General features: G+C 37.8%; 1 protein-coding gene across 6 annotated transcripts in view; it reads left to right on the forward strand.

Moving 5' to 3' along the window:
• UNC13B (unc-13 homolog B) overlaps positions 1 to 22055 on the forward strand; it is a 196452-nt gene that overhangs the window by 56428 nt on the left and 117969 nt on the right. The gene's annotated exons all lie outside the window — the stretch shown is intronic.

Below are 22055 nucleotides of genomic sequence, written 5' to 3' on the forward strand. Positions count from 1 at the left end.
TCCAGAAGCACACCTGTTCAGGCGCACACCTCGAACGACTATCTGCCCGTTAGTTTTAGGAGGAGGTCTCTTCGTAATGTATGGCTGTAGGGAGGGCTCATCTTTTTTTCTCCATTTACTAGCTTTTACTCCTGTGGGAAAGATTTTACCCCGTCCCTCCTCATTTACCTGTTACTATTCCTTAAGACTCAGTTTAAATGTCACTGCCTCTGGGAAATCTTTCTGTCATTTCCTCCTTCTCCAAAGTCTAGGTTAGGTGTTTCTCCTGTGTGCTTCTATGCACCCTGCACATAGTTCGTCATATAGCCTATCATGTATTATAACCTATGTATATTTCTTTGCCAGAACATGGCATTTGTTAAAGGCATAGACATTCTTCCATTTTTTATTTCTAGCATTTGGCGTAATACTTGATGCATTGCAAGCCTCAATAAAGTTCGATAAATGGTTAACTGAGTGAGAGAACTTGTCATTTCTCCTGTAGTTAATTGTCCAGAACTCACAGATTCTTTCTTATGAGACATGCATTGTTGGTATATTGCTACCTTCTCTTCAGTCTCCCTCAAAACAGCTTGAGGAGATGCTGAAGGACTGACTTAGAGTCTGTTTTATTTCACTTTTTTAATCTGGGATGTGTGTGTGTGTATGTTTGTAATGTGCTTCTTTTGTGTTGCTATAGTTTTCTGAATCAAAAACTCAGTCAACTTTAGGTTGAAGGTAGTGGTAATGCTAGTAGTAGCTGTTGTAGCAATGCTAGTAATAATAAAAAAAAATAGCAGCTAACATGTACTGAGCTCTTATAGTGTGCTGTGATATTCTGAGAGCTTAAATGTATTTACTGATTTAGTCTTCACAACAGCCCTGTGAGGTAGATCTTATTGTTGTTCCCATTTTCCAGATGTGGAAACTGAGCATTAAGAGGTTGAGTAACTTGCTATAAGTCTCTGTCACGCAGGGAGCAACGGAAAGCCTATGAAAATATTTAGAATACAGTACTAAATTATACTAGAAGATAATGTTAATTAAGGGCTTTATGAAATTGTTGTGAAGGTAAAAGAGAGGGAGGAGCATGTGCTTTGCTCTGAGTTCCCTGGAAGAAGATAGGAATTCTAGTGAAATAAATATATTTAAAAATGAATGAAGTTAGAAATCATATCCTACATCTAATATTATTTTGAGAATTTTCCAATATTGGTTTGTGTCCCTAGAGTAAAAAGTAAGAGATTTCAAAGAATCCTTGCATTTTTCTATACTTATTTAGCACTTATATGTCAGTTCTTCTAGTATCAGCAATAAGTTCTTAGATAATGAGGCAGTAGTGCATAGTGGTTAAGAGGCTTTGGTGCAAGACAGACAGATCTGGTTTCAAATCCCAGCTTCACCACTTATTATCTGTGTAATCTTGAGCAAGTTACTTACTTTCTGTAAGCTTTACTTTTGTCATTTGTAAAATGGAACCTTAGAGTTGTTTAGAGAATAATTTGATATAAAGTAGATAAAGTACTTAGCACGGCGCCTGGAGCATAGTAAGCAATCAATAAATCATTATTATCATTATCACCACAATATCTCGTTACTTCCAGGATTTTTTTTTTAGCAGATTTGATTTTATATACGCATATACGAGAGTGAATATACTTTTTTTTTTAGGACAGAAACGTTGTTTATTTAGATGTTTCCTCAGCTGAAGGTTGGAGGCAGATAACAAAAGATGCATGCTGCTTTTTTGGCATGCTTACACATCATGTTTGCTTTTTCAGGTCTTATCTATAAGCCAGCCTTTTTCATATTTGAATACATTTTTGCCCCTTAATTTATAGAGATATTCTGAGGCTGTGTCATCTGGTCTGCATATTTGGTATAAATCTCGCTTGAAACAAAGTTATAATGTGAACATTTACCTTAGCCACAAGGCTAAACATAATTAGAAGTTGATGTAGAGGGATAACTAAGTCTATTCCTTTTCCAAACATATCTAAACTTTCTGAAGTATTCAAAGGTCACTCTTCAGTAAGGGTACTGCTACCTGTGTCTTGTCAAACAATGCTGCAGTGCAGTGTTACCACACCAAACAGCCTCACTACTACTAAGTTTTGTAACTTTCTGTTATTTCCAATTTTTATGTATGCTTTGCCCACTCACTGTATTACCAACGACAGTTATTACTGGCTTCGATTGAATCAAAAGTAATTCAGCACCTGGCAAGGGTTTAATGAGATAAGGACACTCACATATATTGCTGTTGTTGTTGTTAGGTGTTGTTTTGTTGGTTCTGACTCATAACAGCCCTATGTACAACAGAATGAAACACTGCTCAGTTCTGCACCATCCTTACAGTAATTGCTATGTTTGAGCCCACTGTTGGAGCCACTGTGTCAGTCCTTCTCATTGAGGGTTTTCTTCTTTTTCGCCAACTCTCTACTTTACCAAGCATGATGTCCTTCTCCAGGTACTCTTCCCTCCTGACAACATGTCCAAAGTATGTGAGACATAGTCTCGCCATCCTTGCTTCTAAGGAACATTCTGGCTGTACTTCTTCCAAGATAGATTTGTTCATTCTTTTGGCAGTTTATGGTATATTCAATATTCTTTGCCAACACCATAATTCAAAGGGGTCAATTCTTCTTCGGTCTTCCTTATTCGTTGTCTAGCTTTTGCATGCATGTGAGGCGATTGAAAATACCATGGCTTGGGTCAGGTGTACCTTAGTCTTCAAAGTGACGTCTTTGCTTTTTAACACTTCAAGGAGGTCTTTTGCAGCATATTTGTCCAATGCAATGAGTCATTTGATTTCTTGACTGCTGCTTCCATGGGTGTTGATTGTGGATCCAAGTAAAATGAAATCCTTGACAACTTCAATCTTTTCTCTGCTTATCATGATGTTGCTTACTGGTCCAGTTGTGAGGATTTTTGTTTTCTTTATGCTGAGGTGTAATCCATACTGAAGGCTATAATATTTGATAGTCATCAGTAAGTGCATCAAGTCCTCTTTACTTTTAGCAAGCAAGGTTGTGTCACCTATATAACACAGGTTGTGAATGAGTCTTCCTCCAATCCTGATGCCCTGTTCTTCTTCATATAGTCTAGCTTCTCAGATTATTTGCTCTTCATACAGATTGAGTAAGTATGGTGAAAGGATACAACCCTGGCACACACCTTCCTGACTTTGAACTACGCAGTATCCCCTTGTTCTGTTCGAATGACTGCCTCTTGATCTATGTACAGGTTCCGCATGAGCACAATTAAGTGTTCTGGAATTCCCATTATTTGCAAAAAAAAAAAAAAAAACCAAACCCAGTGCCATCGAGTTGATTCCGACTCATAGCGACCCTATAGGACAGAGTAGCTATCCATAATTGTTATGATCCACACGGTCGAATGCCTTTGCATAGTCAGTGAAGCACAGGTAAACAGCTTTCTGGTATTCTCTGCTTTCAACCAGTATCCATCTGACATTAGCAATGATATCCCTTGTTACACATCCTCTTCTGAATCCAGCTTGAATTTTTGGCAATTCCCTGTTGATACAGTGCTGCAACTGCTTTTGAATGCTCTTTGGCAAAATTTTGCTTGTGAGTGATATTAATGATATTGTTTGATAATTTCCACATTCGGTTGGATCACCTTTCTTGGGAATAGGCATAAATATGGATTTTTTCCAGTTGGTTGGCCAAGTAGCTGTCTTCCAAATTTCTTGGCATAGATGAGTGAGTACTTCCAGCTCTGCATCCGTTTGTTGAAACACCTCAATTGGTATTCTGTCAATTCTTGGAGCCTTGTTTTTCACCAATGCCTTCAGTGTAGCTTGAACCTCTTCCTTCAGTACCATCGGTTCCTGATCATATGGTACCTCCTGCAATGGTTGAACATCAACAAATTCTTTTTGGTATAGTGACTCAGTGTATTCTTTTGATGTTTCCCGTGCCATTTGATATCTTCTGAGAATCTTTCAATATTGCAACTTGAGGCTTGAATTTTTTCTTCAGTTCTTTCTGCTTGAGAAATGCTGAGCATATTCTGCCCTTTTGGTTTTCTAACTCTAGGTCTTTGCACATTTCATTATCGTGCTTTATTTACTTTGTCTTCTTGAGCTACCCTTTGAAATCTTATGTTCAGCTCTTTTACTTCATCATTTCTTCCATTTGCTTTAGCTACTCAACGTTTAAGAGCAAGTTTCAGAGTCTCTTCTGACATTCATTTTGGCCTTTTCTTTCTTTCCTGTCCATATATTTTGTACATATACTGCTAGGGTGTCTAAATTAGTACAACCTTTCCAACTTGGTAATCTCACTTCTAGGAAGAATTCAAAGATAGTAACTAGAGATGCAAAGTTCTATGTATAGGATTTATTTATAATTGTGCAAAATTGCAAAAAAAAAAAAATTAAAAGGAAGACTGAATAAGTGTATCTCCATCTGATGGAATAATACGCTTTAAAAAATTTTTTTTAAGATACCTGAAATGTTTATGTTTATAAGTTTAGAAAAGTAAGATCCTAAATTAATTAAATAGTATGATCACAGTTATCTAAGAAATAAATTATATACACATATGCATCGGAAAAAACTAAGGAGATACTCAGTTTTAAAAGAAAAATTACCACAGGCTTGACAATATAGAGTCAAGCTATTGTAGATTTCGTTTTCTTTAATAGACTTTATTTTTTAGAGCAGTTTTTGGCTTACAGAGAAATTGTGCAGGGAAGTACAGACAGTTCCCATATACTTCCTCTTTCACCCTTCATACTTATTAATATTTGGCATTCCATTTGTGTGGTACATTTGTTACAAGTGATGAATCAATATTGATATATTATTATTAACTAAAGTCGATATCAATACGTTATTATTAACTAAAGTCCATAACTCTGTATTGTACAGTCCTATGGGTTTTGACGAATACATGTCATGTGTTCACTATTATAGTATCATGCAGAATAGTTTCACTGTCCTAAAAATGTCTACTTAGTCATTCCTCCCTCCTTCCCCAGAACCCTGCAAACACTGATCTTTTTAGTCTCTATAATTTTGCCTTTTCCAGACTGTCATATATTTGGAATCATCTAGTATGTAGCCTTTTCAGACTGGCTTCTTTCACTTAGAAGTATGCATTTAAGATTCCTCCACGTCCTTTTGTAGCTTGATAGCTCATATTATTTTTATTGCTTACTAATACTCCATTGTGTGGATGTACATCTTGATTGCTTCCAATTTTTGGCAATTATGAGTAAGGTTGCTATAAACATTCATGTCCAGGTTTTTATGTGGACATACAGTTTTAGTTCATTTGGGTAGATACCTGGGAGTATGATTGCTCAATTATATGGTAATCGACTTGATAGGATTTTTTTTTTTAGCTTTGTAAGAAACTACCGGATTGTCTTCCAAAGTGGCTGTATAGTTTTGTATTCCCATCAGCAATGAACGAGAGTTCTTGTTGTTCCACGTCCCCACCAGCATTTTGTGTTGTCAGTGTTTGGGATTTTAGCCATTCTAAAAGGTGTGCAGCGATAGGTTTTTTAGTTTGAATTTGGGACTTAATTGAATGATAGTTGTTGAGATAGACACAGGTTAGCTCAACAATGAGAGTAATTCCTTCATTTAGAGGCCTCAGCAGCTCTTAAAGTTACAATATCCCTTTTATGAGTAATATTCCTAAGGTCTCCCCTAACCAATTACTACTCCCCTAACCAATTACAGCAAAAAAATTTTAGGGGTCATTATGTTATTTCTTTTTGTAATGTAACCTCAGATATAGTTTGAACTTTTCACAGTTCAGCTTGTCATTGGTGTTTCAGAGATATTTCTCTTCTTGTCTATCAAGGGTTTTCTGTTACAGTATTGCCTATAAATAGTGACCTATTGTGTCTTAAACCAAAGTTTCCTGAGCATGAATCAGTCTTTTAAGTTAGTGAAATAGGGCATAATCCAACATATTGTTTAGACTTTTTCTTGAAGAATGAATCAATTCAGAACAGTTGGCTGTGAGTCACATCTGCGAATAACAGTGACGAAACATTCAGAAGCACCATCAGTGATACATTGCTTGGTTATGACATCTTATTTGATCACCACTAACTTCAAAAGGGTTTATTTCGCTAACATACCCAGAAGAGACACATTTATATAAAATGATTTACCTTTCTTCCATTTCAACTCTCATTGTTACATTTCCTGGTGATCCATTATGCTGAAATTTGTTAATTCTTAGGCAGGAAGCTTGAGGTGTTCAGTGCTTCCTACTACTGTTAAGCCATCAGGCCCGCAACGCCACCTCCTTAGACTGCTTAACACTCAAACATGTCTCTAATGTTGATGGGTCCTGTCGAGTGTTTTTTGATTCATAGCGACATAATGTGACAGTAGAACTGCCCCGTAGGGTTTTCTTGACTGTCATCTTTACAGAAGCAGATTGCCAGCTCTTTCTCCCATGGAGCTACTGGATGGATTCAAACAGTCAACCTTTTGATTAGCATCTGAGCACTTAACCGTTGAGCCACCAAGGCTCTTTATGACTCCTACTATGCTTTTTCACCACCTAAAACTGTTCACTCCTACTCTATGATCTCTCTTATTTCTAATATTCTTCCTGTTTGAGGAGGCAGAGGAGTGGGCCAAACTGTATATGTAACCAGGCATTCCTCCCATATGTGGAATATTAGGCTTCTGACTGTATTACACATAATGTTATAATCCTCCCACTAAAATGAACCAAACAAAAAACTCTGGGAAGATACTTCCAGTACTGTTCTTAGTCTCATGTCTCCACCTATCACAAGCCTAGCTTTAAGCTTATGAAGGTATTCTGGCAGCCTCTGGATATAGGCCACGACTTTCCTGATCAGGTAATGCTAAACCCAAACCCAGTGGTAGACTCGAGTAAAATAGGGAAGTTTATCCACCTGTTTCTGGTTCAGGATGCCTTTCTTCCATTCTGGACCCACCGCATACCAGAAGGAGTAGGCCCATTTGCCAAGTAATCACTGTGTTAAGGTGTGATCTCGTAGATTAGGTGTTAGATTATGGGACTCTTATGCCAGCGTTTTATGCCAGAGGATACCAACTCGAGAGAACCTGGCAGCTAGCTCCTGACCGTCAGACCTAACCACCCCCATACAGCTCCAGATCAAAAGAAGGCTTAGCAGGCACCAGATCATGTGGCCCTATTCTTTGGCAATGTGTGTTCTGTGTTACTTATTTTTCGGATTACCACAGCCACCATGCTGATAGCCCTTACCTTTCAAGAGATCCATCTCTTAGAGAACTTTGTGGCTTATTTACTAGTGGTCTCAACCAATACCAGATCCTTTCATGAGCATATAGTAGATGAATCCTTGCTTCTACGGATTCATTCTAAGAATGCAAAGACCTATCCTCTATGTCCTATTGCAATGCTGTGCTGCTGTTCCATGGCAGCCCCTTCAGGACTTTAGCGTGGCCTTCCAGTAGCCTTCATAAATAATGTCCTGCACTGAAAGTTGGGGGACAGGTGCCAAAAATAGTTATGGGAGACCTGAAAGATTATTGAACTCGTTTCGATCCCCAGCCTCTTGGACACTGCCACCTTGGCTTTTATTATAAATTTATCTATTTCCCAGAATCATTATATAATACTTATGCTATTGCCTTAAAGTCAAGGCCTGATAGGTGGACTATTTAGTCCCCTACACCAGTTGGCCTTTAGCTCCATCCATTGCAGTGCTACCTCATAAAAGAGATGTTCCAGCTCTGTAACTTTTCCCAAGTATGTGTATGTATGTATGTGTGTGTATATATATATTAAAAAACCTGTTGCCATCAAGCCGATTCTGACTCATAGCGACCCTATACGACAGAGTAGAACTTCCCCATAGAGTTTCCAAGGAGCGCCTGGTGGATTCCAACTGCTGACCTTTTGGTTAGCAGCCATAGCACTTAACCACCACAACACCAGGGTTTATATATATATATGTATATATATATTTGTCATACTGTGACTTTCAGTGTATATCATGGGCTTGGAGGGTTCTGTTCAGTGACTTCTGGGTTATAATTTAAGTGTCTCATTTCAAGTCAGCCATAATTTAGAGTTGCAGAATGTATTGGTTTCCTCACTAGTTATAAATTCTTGTTGGCTGCTTTGCATGATATCATGAAGGATAGCCTGGAGTCTTTTTTTCAGATTTCACAATCAGTTATCTTTTTCTGTATCACTTATTTCTAGAAAGTGGTTGAACTGGGGTTAAAATCTAGGTCTTTTGGACTCCAGGTTTCATCACTGTACCACCTCATGATGACAGAAATCTCACGAGATATGTTGCCATTCAGAAACATACGCTTTTCTTACTTGGTTGCTGCCTTTTGTTTTATTTTAAAATTAATTCATTTATCTAATAGGTAATATGTGTACTTGGTACAATCATTGTTAGCAGTTTCTTATGAATCATTTGAGAGGTTTTACACTTGTGTAGGCATATATGTATACATCAAAGATATCTTTTGATTATTCTTTCCAATGCCTTCTTTGTCTTAGAGTCTACATACAGCAAAATGTCCACAGCTAACTTATATTTGCGATTTAATACTTCTAAATCAGTGTCTCTTTTGGTTTCTTATTGTATTTTTTTAAGCCATGAGGAATAGATTGTTTATTTTCTGGGTTGCTTTCCAGAGCAAAGATCAGTTTTCCTGAAATCTTGACCTTGAATACAATAGGACTGTTTCCTTTGTCCTCATTCACCTTCCTGGAATGACTTTCACACACTCGTTATTAAGAATTTCCAACAGTTTATGTCTGTGGAATGTGTTGTTTTCCTCACTAAATTTGAATCCTCTGTGGTCACTTTCCATGATACTGTGAAATGTCCACACCTCTATCATACTAAATCAGTCCCTGCATTTCTTTAAGCTTAAGAAAAAAATCCAAAAAACCAGAAACATGTAACATGTTCACTATAAAAAATATAAAATAATTCAGAAATGTGTAATATAGAAAGTGAAAGCGTTCATCATCTCTCTCTACTCGGAGATAACTACTCTTAACAGTTCGATGTTCTACTCATTTAACATCTTAATTTTTCTTTTTAAAAAATAAAATTTAATTATGCAGTGTTTGATATATGCAGAATAATACACGGAACACATGCAAGTTTTAGAGCATAATAACGGAAATAACACCCATGAAGCCATCACCAATCATTATCTTCTAGCATAGTTTAGTACTGTACTCTGAACATTTACTTACACTTTCCATTGCCCCCTGAGTGACAAGATTTTTTTTTTTCCTTTTTACCAGTGAGACTGGTGAGTTGCGGGGACAGGGATAAAGTCTTTGGTTTCTTTTGGAATCTGCATACCTCTTATCTCACTTTCTGTTGTATTAGATATTCAGGGGTGATACCTAGCTGTTTGCCCCAAGGGACCCTATCACACCTGGGTTTTAGAGAAAGACAGCTTCTTTCTGAAAAAAGAAGAAAGCAGTTACTGTTGAAAGAGAGTGTAATTTGCAGCATTTTCTGAAAGATGGCATCCTTTTTCTTCTGGCTAGAAATTTACTTTCTCCCGAGCTTGTAGATTCCTGGGATGCTTCTATAATTAAGACTGTTAGACTCATATTCTGTCCACTGAGACCTGAGGTTGGCAATAACTAAAGCTTTGTCAGCATCTATTGTAATTTATAAGTGTCAGAGTCCGTATATTTAACCTTATTTGAAATGAAGACTTTTTAGCAGATGCCAATCAGAGAGAATTGTTACACTTTCCTTAATTTCTCTTCTAGGGCTTTGAGACTCCAGGTATGCATTACAGAAAAGAAATCCAAAGCCCCTGTGTACAAAGGAGCTTATCCACTACAGCTTGTTTGTTTCCTTCTCCCAGTTTTTATTGAATAGATGCATAGACCAGAGTGAATATATTTGTGGGGGCCAGGGAGGAATTAGTGGGAGAATACAAAAAGAATTAAAAAAACCTGAATCACAGTGTTGACTTGGGTCAGAAGAGGTCAATTACACAAATGCAGCAGCTTGAGTATGCTGTTTATAATAATTCTGAACAGGAGCATAGTAGTACCCTGGGAACAGAGAGGAAAGTGCTAAGGTGGCAGAGGAAGGAGCAAATGGTTATGAATGGCGTAAAGTTTGTTCCAGAAGGCTTTTCAGAAGAGATGAGTTTAGAGATGATGTTTGAGGAAGCTAAGTGGAATGTGTTGATTCAAAGGAAAGATTATTCATAGTAGGATAAATGAAAAGTAGGAAGAGAAGATTTAAAAGATGCCATATTATCTGCAGGGCATATTGACTTGTCATGGATGGCCTTGCTGATCTGCAGAAGGAAATGAGACCCTCTGTGGTCTGGGGTGGTACAGTTCTCTTCAAAGACCTAACACATACAGTTTGGCAGATTCTCCCCTTGGGGGAGACTTTTTCTCCTTTTACTTCAGATACCTAGTGTCCCTCTTCTCATCCACCACTCTCTCTCCTTTAAATCCATTGTAAAATTGAAAGTTTTGTGCCGTGTAAACAAAATTTTGGTGTCGGAAGTCTAGTGGAAAATGTTTCTTTTTTAATTGCTATGACTAAAAATCTATTTCTGTGAGCACTGGAAGCAGAAGAGCAAGCCTGATGTTACTTAAAAAAAAAAAAAAATTTTTTTTTTTTTTTTTACTTGCACTTACTTATTGACCTAGGGCCATATGCCGTGCAGGAAAATAGGATTGCATGGCCAGCTGGCCCCTACCCTGCAGATTTTCCCACCTCAGCAGTTTCTTCCATTTGTCTTTTCTCATTTCTAAAGTCCTAGAAGGCAGAGGCCCAGAGCTGATACTCTTTGCCATTCCTTCCCACCATTTTACGGTTTTTACTGAGCCTCCTATTCCGACTCCTGGGTTAAAGCATCCTAATCATTCTGGTGCTCCCTAGGTAGCTGATTCTTTTTTACCTCATACTTAGGACTTTCCCCCATTTCCTCCCCCCCGCTTTTTTTCTTTTTAAAGGAAACGTGTGTGAGGTACAATTCAGAAGACACACAAATGTATGCTTTGAAAAACAATGTATTTTTCTGTACCCTATCTTTCAGCTATGCAGTTTCTGCCCAGAGGCAACCAATATTGCCCTTTATTGTTGATTTCTCTAGAAAGAATTTATGCATTTGCAAACATATGCATATATATGTTTTTTCCCCTCACAAGTGGCAGTATACGATGCATGCTATTGTATACCATGGAGTTTTTCACTTAACAATATATACAACTCCATGTTGAGAACCAGTCCTCTATTAATGTATTAAGATGAAATTTACATAACATAAAGCTAACTGTTTTACAGTGTAAAATTCAGTGGAATTTAGTACATTCACAATGTTGCTTAGCCATCACCTCTATTTAATTCCAAAATATTTTCATCACCTCCAAAGGAGACCCCACATCCAGTAAACAGTCACTTCCCTGTCCCCTCAGCCTCTGGCAACCACTAATCTGCTTTCTATAGATTTACCTATTCTGGATATTTCATGTAAGTGGAATCATACAATATGGGGCTTTTTGTATCTGGCTCCTTTCACTTAGCATGATATTTTCAGAGTTCATCTACATTTGTAGCATGTATCAGTACTTCATTCCTTTTTGTGGCTGAATAATATTCCATTGTATGGATATACCACATTTTGTTTATTCATTCATCTGTTGATAGATATTTCAGTTGTTTCCATCTTTTAGCTATGGAGAATAGTGCTGCTATGAACATTGTGTTTAAGTGTTTGTTAGAATACCTGTTTTCAATTCTTTTGGGTATACACCTAAGTGTGGAATTGCTATCAATGGGCATTTAAATTGCTTACAAAAGTTTCTCTCACAGTGCTGAAATTGATATTTTACATACACAATTTCACACATTTAAGTATCTCTATTGGATAAATAGCAAGAAGTGGGATTGCTGAGTCAAAGCATTGTGCATTTAAAAATGCGTTTAACATTTTTTTTTTTTAACATTTTGGTAGATAGTACAGAATTGCCCACTATAGAGGCTGTACCTTATTTACACCCCCACTGGCAAAGTATGGGAGTGCTTTCTCCTCCCTTGGCCTTTAGATATAGCCTGTCTTTCTACAAAGCATATTGCCACAGGCAACAGTTCCTCACAGAGGACTTCCTGCTTGCATACTTAGTTTCTCTTTTCCTCCTCTTCAAACTCCCTTTTCTGGTATATCAACTTCTGTCTTCCTGCTTATACCTTAATTTTGGACAATCCTTTGATTTCCATTTCAATAGTAATACCCTGAAAATAGAGAGGGAAGTGTTGAGGTGACAGAGGAAGAAGCAAATGATTAAGAACGGCATAAAGTTTTTCAAGAAGGCTTTCCAGAAGAGAGGGGTTTACCCAAACCCAGTGCCATTGAGTCGATTCTGACTCATAGTGACCCTATAGAAATGATTTTTGAAGGTGTTTACTGGAGCGTGTTGATTGAAAGAAAAGATTATTCGTAGTAGGATAAATGAAAATATGAAGAGAAAATTCAAAAGATACTCCGTCCCCCTTTTCAACCTCTTAGTGGTTGGAACATCTTCCTTCCCTACCATGCCATTCCATCCTTTATAGGAGTAAAGGATCAGCTAGTTCACAGCTTTTGTTACCTTCAATTCAGGACTAGGGCCCTTAGAGACAGGAAAATATTTTAGTGATCGGCTGCTTAGAGTGTACAAGGAGTTTTATTTAGTAGCGGGGCAGAGCAGTGGGTCCAGGACTTCTGTCAGTAAGAGTTGGTGATGAGTTTTACACTGTACATGTGGTATCAGCGGAAGCAGTTGATATTGATGCTGATTATAGGTGTTGGCAAACTAACAAAGAAAAGACAGAAACTGTTAACAATATGGTTTGGCTGATAAAAATAATGTTAACTGTAGTCTTCAGATTCACTTATTTATTTATTTTTATTCTGCCTTCTTCCAGAAAGAATTTGAGGTGGCTAATTGCAGTCATTACATCAACTTATTATCATTTCTGTTCAATTACTGTGCCTCACAACTATGTGTACTATTAAATCCCAGATTAATGTTTCAAAGTTTCGTGGGCACAGTGTTTGTTATTCATACGTAATTGCCTGTTTTCCCATAAAAGCATGGTCATCTGATGGCTTTTTATTATAGATTTCATTGGTACAAAGTGGTAAGAAGTTAACTTGATTGGTAGAACATTTGTACTCAAATTGTTGGATACCTGTTTCTCATGCCAAGGACTATGCTTGGCATTGGGGATGTAGAGATAAAAGTCCCTGACCTCAGGGAGCTCAAGCCCAGAGTGGAAGAAACATGTAAGCAGTACCAAGTGATAAGTGAATGGTTAAGGTAAGCACATTAGTATCCAAGCAGCACAGAGGAAGAAAACTTAATCCAAATTTGGGATGGTTAGGAAAGGCTTCCTGGAGGAAGTGATAGCTAAATTGAGTTTTGAAGGATGAGTTGGAGTCAGTCAAGTGAAAAAGGAGAAAAGATTTTATGGCACAAGAGCACTAAGTTGGAAAAGCATGACTTAAGGCATGTTGGGATACCACTGCAAGTTGAAATTAAAGATGGCTTGAGAATAGGGAATAAGAAGAGTGGGACAGAGTCAGAGATGAGAACAGACCGGTACAGAAGATCATATCATGAAGTACTTAAATACAATAGCAAGCAGTTTATATTTGATCTTGAAGATAATGGTAGACCTTTGAAAACTTTATGCAGAGGAATAAAACAATCAGGTGGTTGTAGTGATATGAGCAATTTGTTTGACCATTAAAATATTTTTAATTATAGGATATAACACAGATATATAGACAACCTCATAAAACAGTGAATTAGTATAATTGTTAGTATGAGTCAGTTGGTATAAAATGGGCAAGAAATAGACCTTTGCCTACCACCGCAGAAAGCCCTTTCCAAATTACAACCCCTTCCTCCTTAAAATAACTATTATTGTGATATCTATGATAACTACTTCCTTGCCTTTCTTTATATTTTATCACCCAGGTTTACGTCTATAAACATTAGAGTTTATTTCTTTTTTTAATATGTCTTATGAATCTCTTCTAATCTACGAGCTCCTCCATCCCTTTTTTTTTTTTTTTTTCCAGTTTGTTGAAGAAATCAGGCTGTTTGCACAGTTTTGTTTGACTTATATAGTTTCCCACATTTTGGATTTTGCTGAATATACTCCCATGGTGTAGTTTAACATACCTCTCTGTCTGCTTTATCTCTTTAAATGGGTAGTTGGACCTAGACTGACCACATGCAGATGTGATGTTTTCCAGCAATTTAATTTCTTTTAAATTAAAAGTAATTAAGAGAATTACTTTTTAAAAGAGTAATTTAAAGAAACTCTTCCCCTACTGGTGGACATTTAGATTGTTTCCAGTTTTTTGCTACTAAATCACAGTGCTGTAGTGAGCAACTTTGTGCAAATATATTTATTGTGAACATGTGTGAATGGATCTCCCCTCTCCTATTTATGTTTTATGTACCTTTCCTTCATTACACTTATGTAGTGTGTATGGTTATTTAATTAATATTGCTTCCTTCCCTGGTTCATAATTTCATGAGTAGGGAATAGGTTTATCTGTGTATCCCCAGTCTTTGCTCAGTAAATATTAGTTGAATTAATACATTCCTAGAGTGGAATTTCTGGGTCAAAGGATATTCACATTTTAAATTTTGTTAGATACTTTCAACTTATACTCTAAAAAATTGTACCTAGTTATATTCCTACCGCTAATACTTGTTTTCTCACATTTGGCCACACTGATCTTCTCTCCTTCTCCTCCTTTTTCCTTCTGCCTCTTTCTCCCTCCCTCCTGGCTCCCTCCATCCCTCTGTATATCCTTCTACAGATGTTTTTTGATGCCTACATTCCAGGCTGTGTTTCAGGTGCCTGGGATATGTTGTTGTGGTTAGGTGCCATTGAGTTGGTTCCCACTCATAGCGACCCTATGAATGGCAGACCGAAACTCTGCCCGGTCTTGCGCCATCCTCACAATTGTTGATATGCCTGAGCTCATTGTTGAAGCCACTGTGTCAGTCCGTCTCGTTGAGGGTCTTCCCCTTTTTTGCCGACCCTTTATTTTACCAAGCATGATGTCATTCTCCAGGGCCTGGTCCCTCCTAATAACATGTCCAAAGTATACGTGAGACAAAGTCTCACCATTCTTGCTTCTAAAGAGCATGCTGGATGTACTTCCAAGACAGATTTGTTCATTCTTCTGGCAGTGCATGGTATATTCATTATTCTTTGCCAGCACCATAATTCAAATTCATCAATTCTTCTTCGGTCTTCCTTATTCATTGTCCTGCTTTTTCACACACATGAGGCAATTGAAAATACCATGGCTTGGGTCAGGTGCACCTTAGTATATCAGGGAGATAAACAGACAAAGATCCCAGTGTGAAAGGAGATAGACAATAGATAGAATGATTAAGGAAGTTATGTAGGAGGTTAGAGAGTGGACAAACCAAAGAATAGGTGATGAAAAACATTGGGAATGCTAGAGTTGGGGTTGAGTTACAGTTTTAAATAAGGTGGTGAAAATATAGGCTTCATTAAGAAGGTTACATTTGAGCAAAGACTTGAAGGAGGAAATTAGCAATATGGCTCTCTGGGGAACAGTGTAATAGACAGAGGAAACAGCTGGTTCAAAGGTTAGTAGTAATTGAAAAGGAATATGAAGAGGCCTGCTGGGGTGCTGGTTAATATCCTGTTTCTTTATCTGTGTGCTAGTTACATGAGTATATTCATTACACAGTACCCTTATGGTTTGTGTACTTTTATGCATCATACTTCAATAGAAATTTTATATTAAAAATAAAGAGTGGGTGTTGAAATTTTCAAAGTGCCTTAATAGTACTTACATAAGTGTTCATAGGTATTTTCCTTTGACTTATTAATGTGATGAATGTATTAATTTTTATTAATAAATCATCTTTGTTTTCTTATAATACACCCTATTTGATTATGGTAAATTGTTCTTTTAATATAATGTTAGGTTTGATTTGCTTGTATTTTATTTTGGATTTTTATATCTATGTTCATAAATTACGGTCAATAGTTTTCTGTTTTTATTTACCTTTGTTAGGTTTAAAGTGTTTTTCTTAATTATAGGTTCTTCACTACTACTTTCCATAGAAAGAGAAGTTCTATGGTACTTATCTAATCTATTGCCTTGAAAAAAGGGAAGGGAATAATTTCCAATGTTTGCTTTATTGTCCTTTGTGAGCTACCTGGTAAATTGTAGTAATTGATAGGTGAGTCCTGTCATTGACTGGACAGATGGCTGTTCACTTGTAGTCTGGGGCTTAAATATTCTGTTATCCTATTGTGATGGAAAAATTAACTAACCAGCTCTGGACTATTAATTCGTGATATAACAGTTGCCTGGGGGTGTTTTGTTTGACAATTATAGTCCTTGTGTTTTAATGTAGCTATTCCTGATTTCTTGCATTTTCCACTAGAAACAAGATAAAATACGCAGAAGATGAAGCCTGTGAGTATGTTGCTGTAGCCTAGTTAGTTAGCCTGGTGGACGGGTTTAAGTGCAGAAGCTGTGACTTCTTCGAAATAGGATTCATTTTGAATTGAGTCCTGGACCTGTTAGATTTTTTTCACTCTCCTGTTTGCCAGTAACATCAATGCTGTGCATGAAGACATTGAATTGGCCTTCGAGTTCAGAACACTCAGAAGCATAGTAGGTCTGGCTGCCTTCTTTCTCCATCAGCTCAGGAACATTATACTTCTGAGAGACTGTGGCTTTCTTCATATAGGAAATTCTATAGTTGAATTTTTCAAAATGTAATTCAAGAGTCGTTGGCACCAGAGTCACCAAGCTGCTTATTAAAAATGCAGATTCCAGGTAACACCGCCACCAACAAAAATTCAGATTCCTAAGCCACTCCAGCCTTTTGAACTAGAATCTCTGGGAGTAGGGTCTAAGGGTCTGCATTTTAAATAAGACCCTCAGGTAGTTTTTATTAAAATTTCAAGACACTGCTCTATAAAGTTAAGAAGACCCTGCATTATTAATTGTTAGCTCCTTCAATATAGGATTTCTATGCGTAGCATTGGGAGCACAAAGGAATTTTAAGACTTATACGGAGACTAAGGATCTTATTCTCAAGGAATTATAATCAGGCTAAAGGTAGGATGGATTAGAAAAAGGCAACCTATGAAATAGTCAAGTTCTAAAACAGACTTTTTTTAAAAATCAAGTTTATGGAGATAAAATTTACATACAGTATACTCAGCCACTTGAAGTATACAGTGTGAATAATTTTGACCAGTGTATACACAGTTTAACTACTACCACAGTCGAGATACTGAACCTTTCCATTGTCTCTAAGTTTCCTCATGCTCCTTTGGTGTCCATCCTCTCCCCACTCCCAGCTCCAGGCAACCACTGATCTGCTTTGTATCACTATAGATTGTTTGCTTTCCTGGAGTTTTATATAGTTGGAATCATACAGTATGTGCCTGGTTTCTTTCATTCAAACGTAAGCATTTTGAGATTCATCTGTTTTATTGAGTGTGTCAGTAATTTGGTCTTTTTATTGCTAAGTAATGTTCCATAAAATGGATATACCACATTTTGCTTTTCCATTCCCCTGTTGACAGGCATTTGGGTTATTTCCAGTCATTACAAATAATATAAACATTTGTACAATCATGTTTTCATTTCTTTTAAATACCTATGAGTGGAATGGCTGAATCATATGATAGGTGTATGTTTAATATTTTAAGAAATGGGCAGGTGTTTTCATTTTGATTGTTAACAGGCAGTGTGCTAGAGTCATTGAGCATTGTTTAAGGAGAATTGTTTAAATGGAACTTGAGGATGGATACCAATTATATAAGGGAAGGTAGGGAACGTTTATTAACTACCATTAGATGCTACATACATGATTTTCAGTATTTATACAACCTTGAGGGGTAAGCTGTATTGCAAGGCACTTTTTATAGATGAGGAAACAGAAGTGTAGAGAAGTTACCAGCCTAAGGTCACATAGCTAGTAAGCAATGGTTTTGAACCTAGATTTGTCTGGTTCTAAAACTCAAACCATTTCCATTATAGCAACAAGGAATGGAAGTGAAAGACATCCTAGCTTCGGAGGTGGTGGGGCAGATAGGGGAAATCAGGCTCGTTCTTTTTTCCATCTCCTTGAATCTGGCAAGCATGCGGACTGTGACAACACTGGTCTGCCAGTAACAAAGACTTTGTTTTGGGTGACTAGTAAGAGCAAGGTTTGATTTTTATTTGGTATCAAATTATAGAGTCCCCCCCCCCCCCCACAGTTATGGGGTTTATTAGGGAAGTAACAGGTTACAATTCAGGTTCAGGAATGCTCAGGATACAGTTCTTCCATCAGGACAGCCTCTTCTCAGCTGTGCCCACAGGCATGCCTCTTTCTGGCCCTCAGCCTCTGCCCTACTCTGGCAAGTATTACAAAGCTCTTTTAGCGCTGCTGATATATGCTCTGAGGCACCCGAATCCACCAATAAACCTTGGTCTGAAGGTGCTCAGTTCTAGCTCTGTGGGTAGGCAAACCAAGCTCCACCAAGTGCTTGGAGGCACTCTACTACCAGCAACCCTCCTGCCCCAATGCACTCAGCTTTCTCACTGTGTAAGTCAGGCTATCTCCTGTGCTCCTCCTGGTTCTGCTGCCGCCGTTTTTCTGCCGTTGCTTCTCCATCTTCAGTGTTATAGCTCTCTCTTTCTCTCTCTCTCGGTCTCCTGGTTCCAGGAGCTTCTCAGCGCAGGGATCCTGGGTCCAAAGGACACACTCTGCTCCTGGCTTTTCTTCCTTGGTGATAGTGAGATCCTTCAGAGATTTTTTTTCTTAATTGAAGTGAAATTCACATAACCCAAAAGTAACCATTATATGATTAATGTAAGTGCATCACTAAATTGTACACCTAAAAAATGTTGAGTTGACAAATATCGTGTTATATTTATACTTACAACAATAAAAAAGTAACCACTTTAAAGTTTACAGTTCACTTTAGTATGTTCATAGGATAGTACAATTACCACTTCTGTCTAGTTCTAAAACATTGTCATCACTCCAAAAGAAAACCCTGTACCCATTAATTAGTCACTCCCTATTTACCTGTCTCCCCAGCTCCTGGCAACCACCAATCTGCTTTCAGCCTCTGTGGGTTTACCTGTTCTTGATATTTCATATAAATGAAATCATACAATATGTGGCTTTTTGTGTCTTATGGAGGGTTTTGAAACCCAGGAAGAAGAATACTATAAAGAGTGAGCGGTTGTAATTAAACCAGTGAGCTAGTTTTGGGAAAATTAGTCTAGTTACCATCTGCTGAGTAGATTGGATGGGATAGAGCTTAAACCCACTGCTGTAGAGTCCTTTCTTTCTTTCTATTTTTTTTTTTTTAATTTTTATTGTGCTTTAAGTGAAAGTTTACAAATCAAGTCAGTCTCTCATACAAAAATTTATATACACCTTGGTATATACTCCTAGTTGCTCTCCCCCTAATGGGACAGCACACTCCTTCCCTCCACTCTGTATTTTCATGTCCACTCCGCCAGCTTCTGACTCCCTCTGCCCTCTCATCTCCTCTCCAGACAGGAGCTGTGCACATAGTCGCATGTGTCTGCTTGATCCAAGAAGCTCACTCTTTACCAGTATCATTTTCTATCCCATAGTCCAGTCTAATCCCTGTTTGAAGAGTTGGCTTTGGGAATGGTTCCTGTCTTGGGCTAAGAGAAGGTCTGGGGCCCATGACATCTGGGGTCCTTCTAGTCTCAGTCAGACCATTAAGTCTGGTCCTTTTGCAAGAATTTGAGGTTTGCATCCCACTGCTCTCCTGCTTCCTCAGAGGTTCTCTGTTGTGTTCCCTGTCAGGGCAGTCATCGGTTATAGCCAGGCACCATCTAGTTCTTCTGGTCTCAGGCTGATGTAGTCTCTGGTTTATGTGGCCCTTTCTGTCTCTTGGGCTCGTAACTACCTTGTGTCTCTGGTGTTCTTTATTCTCCTTTGCTCCAGGTGGGTTGAGACCAACTGATGCATCTTTGTCGAGTCATTTCTGACTCATAGCAACCCTATAGGACAGAGAGGAATTACCACATAGGTTTTCCAAGGCTGTAAATCTTTGTGCAAGCAGACTGCTTCACTTTTCTCCCACAGAGTGGCCGGTAGGTTCAAATCACTCACCTTCTGGTTACCAGGCGGACAGTTTAACCACTGTGCCACCAGGACTCTTGGATAGAGCTTACCAAAAACCAAACCTGTTGTTATTGAGTAGATTCCGACTCATAGTGACCCTGTAGGACAAAGTAGAACTGCCCTATAGAGTTACCGAGAAACGGCTGGTGGATTCGAACTGCTGACCTTATGGTTAGCTGAGCTTTTAACCTTAGAAGGTCATAATCCAGGCAAAAATTGATAAATTAGGCATAAGGTATTAGTAAGTTTCTTGATAAGGACAGCGTCAGTGACACCTATTAGGAAGGGACAATTGGATGGAAACTCCAGAGAAATTAATTACTAAGCCTGTTATCAGATTGGACATGGGAGATGAAGTAGAAAGGACTTTTAGGAATTATCCTGTGGTTTCCAATTTGGAAGTGTTGGGAGTTCAGTGGTTTTGGAACTTGAGGTACGCTTGCTGTGCACCCACATCTATAGAGAATACAATGTCACTGCCAGTGGGGACTCTTTGTTTTCTAGACTGCCTGACTCTTAGTATCAAGTACCACTGAGCTCGAGAGTAATTGGTTATTCATCTGCTAAGTATGTGAGCTGTAGAGATTTGAGGCTCTAGCGAAGTGCAAAATATTAGCATGCTCCTTAAAATTGTCAGTTTGACACTCATTTGATGTGTGTGTGAATGCCCAATTTGAAAATGTTGCTGGTTTTCTAATAATTTCTCAGGGTACTCAGAGGTCTTTCTGTAATATATTTGGCCATTGTCTTTTCCCTACTTGCTCCTTCTTTGGCATCTTGTGATAAGCAGTACCCTCCACCTTTGTCAGTTTATACCCTACTCACAATTGATATTTTATTATATGACTTGTGAAGTCTCTTGATGTCTTCTTATTCCATTGCATGTGCTTTCATTTGCTTCTGAACAGCGTCTGCTCTTAACTTTCTCCCATTGAAATTTCTCTCTTTAAAGTTATTAGTAACTCCTTTCTTTCTAAATCCAGTAGACCATTTTCAGTTTTATCTATTTATTTATTTTTTACTACTCTGTAACACTTAAGACCTGTTGACCACTCCCTCCTTGAAACATTCTTTTTCCTGACCTCAGGTATACCATACTTCCATAGTTTTCTTTCTGTCTCCCGCTTCTTCACAGGCTTCTTTATTCCTTTATGGACTCCTCTTTCTCTGTCTTTTAATTAATTAATTAATTTTAAGTCAGGTTTATTGAGTTATAATTTATATACAGTAAATTCTCCCTTTTAGTGTACAGTTATGTAACCACAGCCATAGTCAGAATGTAGAACAATTTCATCACCCCTAAAAGTTTTCTATATCCCTTTGTAAGTCAATTTCTCCTACTCCCAGACCCTGGCAAACCACTAATTTATAGTTTTGCCTTTTCTAGAATGTCCTATAAATTGAGCCATATAGTATGTAGCCTTTCAAGTCTGGCCTTTTTTATTTATCATAATACATTTGAGATTCATTTATGCATGTCTGAGTAGCATTCCACTGTATGAATGTACAGTGTAAACAGTTTGTTTATTCACCAGTTGAAGGACATTTAGGTTTTTAGTTTTTGGTGAATATGAATTAAGCCACAGTGAAAATGAATTAAACATTAATTTTTTTGTGTGAGTTATATTTTTGCTTTTCTCCTATACTCCATACTAAAGAACTGTGATAGTTCTCTATTGCCCTCCAGATAATTCCAAACTCCTGACATTACTTAATTCTGAGTTCTTTTATAACCCTGCAGCCTCACGTTCAGATGTGCTAGAACTATTTTCAGTTTTCTGAACGTGTCAGGTTCTCTCTTTCTTCTGGCCTTTGCATGTGTAAGTTCCTTTTACTAAAACATTTCCTCCCACCCTAGGAACAGGACTTCTGGGCTA

Source organism: Elephas maximus, chromosome 9 (genome assembly GCF_024166365.1).
Source record: "Elephas maximus indicus isolate mEleMax1 chromosome 9, mEleMax1 primary haplotype, whole genome shotgun sequence".
Taxonomy (NCBI): domain Eukaryota; kingdom Metazoa; phylum Chordata; class Mammalia; order Proboscidea; family Elephantidae; genus Elephas; species Elephas maximus.